Raw genomic sequence first — 8,246 nt, forward strand, 5'->3', positions numbered from 1 at the left:
TGTGTTAAGAGTGGGCCAGAGTGTAGAGAGAGAGAATGTAGTATTTGTCGATTTACTCTTTGTTCGTTTGAGACGGAGTCTCGCTCTGTCGCCCAGGCTGGAGTGCAGTGGCGCAATCTCGGGTCACTGCAACCTCCGCCTCCTAGGTTCAAGTGATTCTCGTGCCTCAGCCTCCTGAGTAGTTGGGATTACAGGCACACGCCACCACGCTGGCTCAATTTTAATATTTTTAGTAGAGATTGGGAGTGGGGGCAGGGCGTTGGTCTCACCGTGTATGCCAGTCTGGTCTTGAACTCCTAACCTCAAGTGATTCACCCACCTCAGCCTCCCAAAGTGCTGGGATTACAGGCATGAGCCACCGCACCTGGCCTGCCGGTTTACTCTTAAACTCTGTTGTAAACGCTGAATTTTGTTAAAATAGCTTTGTCAGACACACTGCTCTTTTCTGTTTTTCGGTCTTTTTCTTGGCTCTTTTCCTGGGTACATATGGTAAGATTGTCCAAAGTCTTTCCGTCCTTTCACTCCACTCTCTCACTCACACTTTGGCTTTTAACGTCTATTTATGGAAAGATGACTACCAGATTATTATCTCCAATCAGGATGGCTCCCCTAAACTCCAGACTTGGACATGTAACTGCCTACTGGATTTCTGTCTCCATTAGGATATCTCACAATCGAATGCAACTCCTAAAACTCATATTAATATTTTCTGCTTAAAGGGACTCTTTCCTCTGTGTGTTGACACTCTCCACATACTTGCCCTAGCCAGAAACATGAGAGTCACAACTTCTCCCTCTCCCTCAGTCCCTGCATTCAGTTTGTCACCAACCCCTAAATATCTCTCTGGTCTTGTGCCTCTCTCTCCCCACTGCTGCTGCATTAGTTCAGGCTTTCATAATTTCTTACAGGATTACTGAAAGAGCCTCCCATCTGATTTCTTTGATGCCAGGCCCTTGAATCTAATACTTAAAAAGGAATGCCCTGTTAGTGATCTTTCCAAAACGTAACATCAATCAATGCCATTTCCTATTTTCCTTCAATAATTTTTGAATGAGTTAGGCTATAAATAAATAAATAAATACCATTCTTCTATTTAAAAATATTCAAGGGAGAACAAATGGATAAAATCCAAACTCTTCAGGCCACTCAGGCTCTGAATTACTTCATTCTGTATGTATCTCTATCCTTATTTCCTGCTCTCCTGCCAAATTTCACACCAACATTTAAGGAACATTCGTAGTTCCTTAAAGGGACTGTGCTTTTTCTTGATTCCAGGCCTTTGTGTATGTCAATACTTCTGCTTGGAATGCAGCAAGCAATTTCTAGTGGGAAAAAAAAGACTTTTGGCAGAGAGTTTTCTTTTCCCTATTGCAGATATATTGTCTATTTTCTGGAAAGAGACACTTGCATTTTTGTAGTGCCTTGTTTAACAATAATAGGCAAGACTTTAGGTTTCTGGTCTGACACGTAAGGAGTTTAGAAGTCATCACTCCATCCTAACAACAACTAAAAAGCTGAACAAAATGAGAAATTAATAACTCTTCTTAGAGCTGTAAGTGAAGTGGGGTCACAGAGAAAACAGCTTCTCCAAAATTAGAGACACAGATGGGTGGATTCAAAGAATCACAACTTACCATAGAAACACACTTTTGCAGGAACTGTTACTGGAGTAGGAAAGTCTGAGCTGTAATTGATGAATTGCCAGAGGCTCATTATGGATTAGTTTGAGAGTTAAAGATTCTTGGGGGACCCAATCGTAGGGGGGCTTTCACACTTTTGTGAGTTTTACCTCCGTGAATTCTCAGAGAAGATCAGAGAAAAATCCCCAATTGCTTCCTGCATGAGGAGTGTAAAAGGAATTTTTTTGAAAAATTCTAGGGCATTTTGTTCTTAACAAGACTTGCCATCAAAAGAAACTATTTTACTGGAGCCTAGTGTACTGGGATTTTTACAAGTGGTTAACTGACCTGGGGGAAAGGAAATACCCAACTCCAGCTCCCTCTAGACGTTCTGTACCACCTAAGGGGGTGAAAAAACAAACTGAGAACTGTGAAGTTTACAGCGTAGGGACACAGGCTCACTAAAAGACTGAGATAAAATGGTAGAACTATAGGACACTTCCCCTTCCCGTATATCTTACCACTACATTACTAAAGGGCTATTTACTGCAATTCCTTTGACTCAGTATATTATATCCGCCTTTCAATAAAAAATTACAAGGCATATTAAAAGGCAACATAGTTTAAATGGACAGAGCAAGCAGTGGAACCAAACCCAGAGGATGACAGGGATGTTGCTATTATCAGACCATGAATTTGAAACAACTGTGATTAATATTGTTTGAAATGCTTGTTCCCCGGTGCTGTAAAGAAATAGTACTTGAACATAAATTTAATTTAGTAAGGCCATTTTTACTTTTGCAGAAAGGGTACACTGGCCAGCAGTTTTGCCACAAGAGTACACCAAACAAAGGAGACAGGGTCATTTATAACCTAATGTATCCACCCTACTGCTGTGTCCGGTTTCCATTGTCTGGAACGGGACCTCACATTCTGTATTTGTCCTGACTTGCTAGCAACTTAGAACTTTTTAAAAGAGGCAGAGGTAGAGGAGAACAAAGTAAGGAGGAGGTAGCTTGTGGAATGCTGAGAAAGGTAAAAACACTTTTAAATAAGGAAGAGGAACAGGCTATGACCTAGTGCTTGCTTGGACTAGTATAAGCATGCCAGGGCAAACATTTAGGAGCACAGGTCTTTGAATAAATTTTGCTTATAAGAGAAGTTACCATTTATTCCTAATTAGATGGGCAGGAAAGTCTTTGAAGAAGAACCTCTACTTTATTTTTTACAGTATACTAAGGGCGTTAATGGGAAAAGTAGACAACATGTAAGAACCGATGGATAATGTAAGCAGAGAGATGGAAATTCTAAGAAAGAATTGAGAATAAATGACAGAAAAAATACTGTAACAAATGAAAAATGCCTTTGATGGGCTCATTAGTAGACTGGATGTGACTAAGGAAAGAATCTTTGAGCTTGAGTATATGTTAATAGAAACTGTCAAAATAAGAAAGCAAAGAGGAGAAACGAATAAATGGAACAGGGTATCATATACATGTATGGGAGTACCAGAAAGAGAAGAAAGCAAAAGGAGCAGAAGCAGTATTCGAAGCAACTATGACTGAGAATTTCCCCAAATTAAAGTCAGGAAATAAACCACAGATCCAGGAAACTTAGAGAACACCAAACAAGTGTTCCTTCCAAAGCAGAAAGCACAAAACCCACATGGGTTCACTGATGAATTTTTCCAAACATTTAAGGAAGGAAATATACCAATTTTCTACAATCTTTTTCAGAAGATAGAAGCAGAGAGAATATTTCCTACCTCGTTTTATGAGGCCAGCATTACTGTAATACCAAAGCCACAGACATTGCAAGAAAACTACATACCAATATCCCTTATGAACCTAGATACAAATATCCCCAACAAAGTATTAGCAAATTGAATCCAACAATGTATAAGAATAATTACATGCCACAACCACGTGGTATTTATCCCAGGTATATAAGGCTGGTTCAACATTAGAAAATCAGTTAATGTAATCCATCACATCAATGGGCTAAAGAAGAAGAAAATCACATAATTATAGCAATAGGTGGAGTAAAAAACATTTCACAGAATTCACCTAATCATGATGAAAACTTTCAGCAAACGAGTATTAGAAGGAAACTGTCTCAATGTGATAAAGAACATTTACAAAAAGCCTGCAGCTAACATCATACTTAATGGTGAGAAACGAGAAGACTTCCTGCTAAGACTAGGAACAAGAAAAAGGTGTCCCATCTCACCATTCCTTTTCAACATCTTGCTGAAAATCCTACCTAATGGAATAACACAAGGAGAAGCAATAAAATGTATACTGATTAGAAAGGAAGAAGTAAAACTCTCTTTGCTTACAGATGACATTTATCTATTTACAAAATCTGAAAAAATTGACGGAAGTCTCCTGAAACAAATAAGTGATTATAGCAGGGTTGCATGATACAGGTTTAATACACACATTTCAGTCATTTTCCTATATGCCAGCAATGCACAAGTGGAGTCTGAAATTAAAAACCCAATACCATTTACATTAGCATCCCCAGAAATGAAATGCTTAGGTAGAAATCTAACACAATATGTACAAGATCTGTGAGGTAAATTACAAAACTCTGATGAAAAAAAATAAATGGAGAAATGCCTCATGTACATGGATATTCTGAAACAACATTGTCAAAATATCATTTATTCCCATTTGCTCTATAGATTTAACTAAATCCCAGTAAAAAAAAATACCAGCAAATTATTTTGTGGATATTGACGAACTGATTTCAAAGTTTTTATTTTTATTTTTTTTTAAAGTACAGCATAATTTGTTGAAAAAAATTGAAAGTTAAGTGCAGAATACAGTACAACCTGAGAGAGATATTCCAGGCCGGGCTGCTCATAAGAGTGAGACAGAGTGGATTGTCGCCAGAGAAACTGCCTTATGGGAGTTTTGCATTATTATTATTATTTTTTATTATACTTCTAGGGTACATGTGCACAATGTGCAGGTTTGTTACATGTGCGTACATGTGCCATGTTGGTATGCTGCACCCATTAACTCATCATTTACATTAGGTATATCTCCTAATGCTATCCTTCTCCCCGCCTCCCACCCCACAACAGGCCCTGGTGTGTGATGTCCCCCTTCCTGTGTCCAAGTGTTCTCATTGTTCAATTCCCACCTATGAGTGAGAACATGTGATGTTTGGTTTTTTGTCCTTGCGATAGTTTGCTGAGAATGATGGTTTTCAGCTTCATCCATGTCCTTACAAAGGACATGACCTCATCTTTTTTATGGCTGCATAGTATTCCATGGTGTATATGTGCCACATTTTCTTAATCCAGTCTATTGTTGTTGGGCATTTGGGTTGGTTCCAGGTCTTTGCTATTGTGAATAGTGCCGCAATAAACATACATGTGCATGTGTCTTTATAGTAGCATGATTTATAATCCTTTGGGTATATACCCAGTAATGGGATGGCTGGGTCAAATGGTATTTCTAGTTCTAGATCCCTGAGGACTCGCCACACTGTCTTCAACGATGGTTAAACCAGTTTACAGTCCCACCAACAGTGTAAAAGTGTTCCTATTTCTCCACATCCTCTCCAGCACCTTTTGTTTCCTGACTTTTTAATGATCACCATTCTAACTGGTATGAGATGGTATCTCATTGTGGTTTTGATTTGCATTTCTCTGATGGCCAGTGATGATGAGCATTTTTTCATGTGTCTGTTGGCTGCATAAATGTCTTCTTTTGAGAAGTGTCTGTTCATATCCTTTGCCCACTTTTTGATGGGGTTGTTTGTTTTTTTCTTGTGAATTTGTTTGAGTTCTTTGTAGATTCTAGATATTAGCCCTTTGTCAGATGAGTAGATTGCAAAAATTTTCCCCCATCCTGTATGTTGCCTGTTCACTCTGATGGTAGTTTCTTTTGCTGTGCAGAAGCTCTTTAGTTTAATTAGATCCCATTTGTCAAATTTGGCTTTTGTTGCCATAGCTTTTGGTGTTTTAGACATGAAGTCCTTGCCCATGCCTATGTCCTGAATGGTATTGCCTAGGTTTTCTTCTAGGGTTTTTATGGTTTTAGGTCTAACATTGAAGTCTTTATTCCATCTTGAATTAATTTTTGTGTAAGGTGTAAGGAAGGCATCCAGTTTCAGCTTTCTACATGTGGCTAGCCAGTTTTCCCAGCAGGATTTGGTAAACAGGGAATCCTTTCCCCATTTCTTGTTTTTGTCAGGTTTGTCAAAGATCAGATAGTTGTAGATGTGTGGTATTATTTCTGAGGGCTCTGTTCTGTTCCATTGGTCTATATCTCTGTTTTGGTACCAGTACCATGCTGTTTTGGTTACTATAGCCTTGTAGTATAGTTTGAAGTCAGGTAGCGTGATGCCTCCAGCTTTGTTCTTTTGGCTTAGGATTGACTTGGCAATGCGGGCTCTTTTTTGGTTCCATGTGAACTTTAAAGTAGTTTTTTCCAAATCTGTGAAGAAAGTCATTGGTAGCTTGATGGGGATGGCATTGAATCTATAAATTACCTTGGCCAGTATGGCCATTTTCATGATATTGATTCTTCCTATCCATGAGCATGAAATATTCTTCCACTTGTTTGTATCCTCTTTTATTTCGTTGAGCAGTGGTTTGTAGTTCTCCTTGAAGAGGTCCTTCACATCCCTTGTAAGTTGGATTCCTAGGTATTTTATTCTCTTTGAAGCAATTGTGAATGGGAGTTTACTCATGATTTGGCTCTCTGTTTGTCTGTTATTGGTGTATAAGAATGCTTGTGATTTTTGCACATTGATTTTGTATCCTGAGACTTTGCTGAAGTTGCTTATCAGCATAAGGAGATTTTGGGCTGAGACAATGGGGTTTTCTAGATATACAAACATGTCATCTGCAAACAGGGACTATTTGACTTCCTCTTTTCCTAATTGAATACCCTTTATTTCTTTCTCCTGCCTGATTGCCCTGGCCAGAACTTCCAACACTATGTTGAATAGGAGTGGTGAGAGAGGGCATCCCTGCCTTGTGCCAGTTTTCAAAGGGAATGCTTCCAGGTTTTGCCCATTCAGTATGATATTGGCTATGGGTTTGTCATAAATAACTGTGATTATTTTGAGATACATCCCATCGATACCTAATTTATTGAGAGTTTTTATCATGAAGGGCTGTTGAATTTTGTCAAAGGCTTTTTCTGCATCTATTGAGATAATCATGTGGTTTTTGTCATTGGTTGTGATTATATGCTGGATTACATTTATTGATTTGCATATGTTGAACCAGCCTTGCATCCCAAGGAAGAAGCCCACTTGATCATGGTGGATAAGCTTTTTGATGTGCTGCTGGATTCGGTTTGCCAGTATTTTATTGAGGATTTTTGCATCGATGTTCATCAAGGATATTGGTCTAAAATTCTCTTTTTTGGTTGTGTCTCTGCCAGGCTTTGGTATCAGGATGATGCTGTCCTCGTAAAATGAATTAGGGAGGATTCCCTCTTTTTCTATTGATTGGAATAGTTTCAGAAGGAATGGTACCCAGCTCCTCCTTGTACCTGTGGTAGAATTTCGCTGTGAATCCGTCTGGTCCTGGGCTTTTTTTGGTTGGTAAGCTATTAATTATTGCCTCAATTTCAGAGCCTTTTATTGGTCTATTCAGAGATCCAATTTCTTCCTGGTTTAGTCTTGGGAGAGTGTATGTGACGAGGAATTCATCCATTTCTTCTAGATTTTCAAGTTTATTTGCGTAGAGGTGTTTATAGTATTCTGTGATGGTAGTTTGTATTTCTGTGGGATTGGTGGTGATATCCCCTTTATGATTTTTTATTGTGTCTATTTGATTCTTCTGTCTTTTCTTCTTTATTAGTCTTGCTAGCGGTCTATCAGTTTTGTTGATATTTTCAAAAAACCAGCTCCTGGATTCATTGATTTTTTTGAAGGGTTTTTTTGTTTCTCTATCTCCTTGAGTTCTGGTCTGATCTTAGTTATTTCTTGCTTTCTGCTAGCTTGAATGTGTTTGCTCTTGCTTTTCTAGTTCTTTTAAATGTGATGTTAGGGTGTCAATTTTAGATCTTTCCTGCTTTCTCTTCTGGGCATTTACTGGTATAAATTTCCCTCTACACACTGCTTTGAATGTGTCCCAGAGATTCTGGTATGTTGTGTCTTTGTTCTCATTGGTTTCAAAGAACATCTTTATTTCTGCCTTCATTTCATTATGTACCCAGTAGTCATTCAGGAGCAGGTTGTTCAGTTTCCATGTAGTTGAGCAGTTTTGAGTGAGTTTCTTAATCCTCAGTTCTAGTTTGATTGCCCTGTGGTCTGAGAGACAGTTTGTTATAATTTCTGTTCTTTCACATTTGCTGAGGAGTGCTTTACTTCCAACTATGTGGTGGATTTTGGAATAAGTGGGATGTGGTGCTGAGAAGAATGTATATTCTGTTGATTTGGGGTGGATAGTTCTGTAGATGTCTATTAGGTCTGCTTGGTGCAGAGCTGAGTTCAATTCCTGGATATCTTTGCTAACTTTCTGTCTCATTGATCTGTCTAATGTTGACAGTGGGGTGTTAAAGTCTCCCATTATTATTACGTGGGAGTGTAAGTCTCTTTGTAGGTCTCTAAGGACTTGCTTTGTGAATCTGGGTGCTCCTGTATTGGGTGCATATA

This window comes from Pan troglodytes, chromosome 3 (genome assembly GCF_028858775.2).
Source record: "Pan troglodytes isolate AG18354 chromosome 3, NHGRI_mPanTro3-v2.0_pri, whole genome shotgun sequence".
NCBI lineage: Eukaryota > Metazoa > Chordata > Mammalia > Primates > Hominidae > Pan > Pan troglodytes.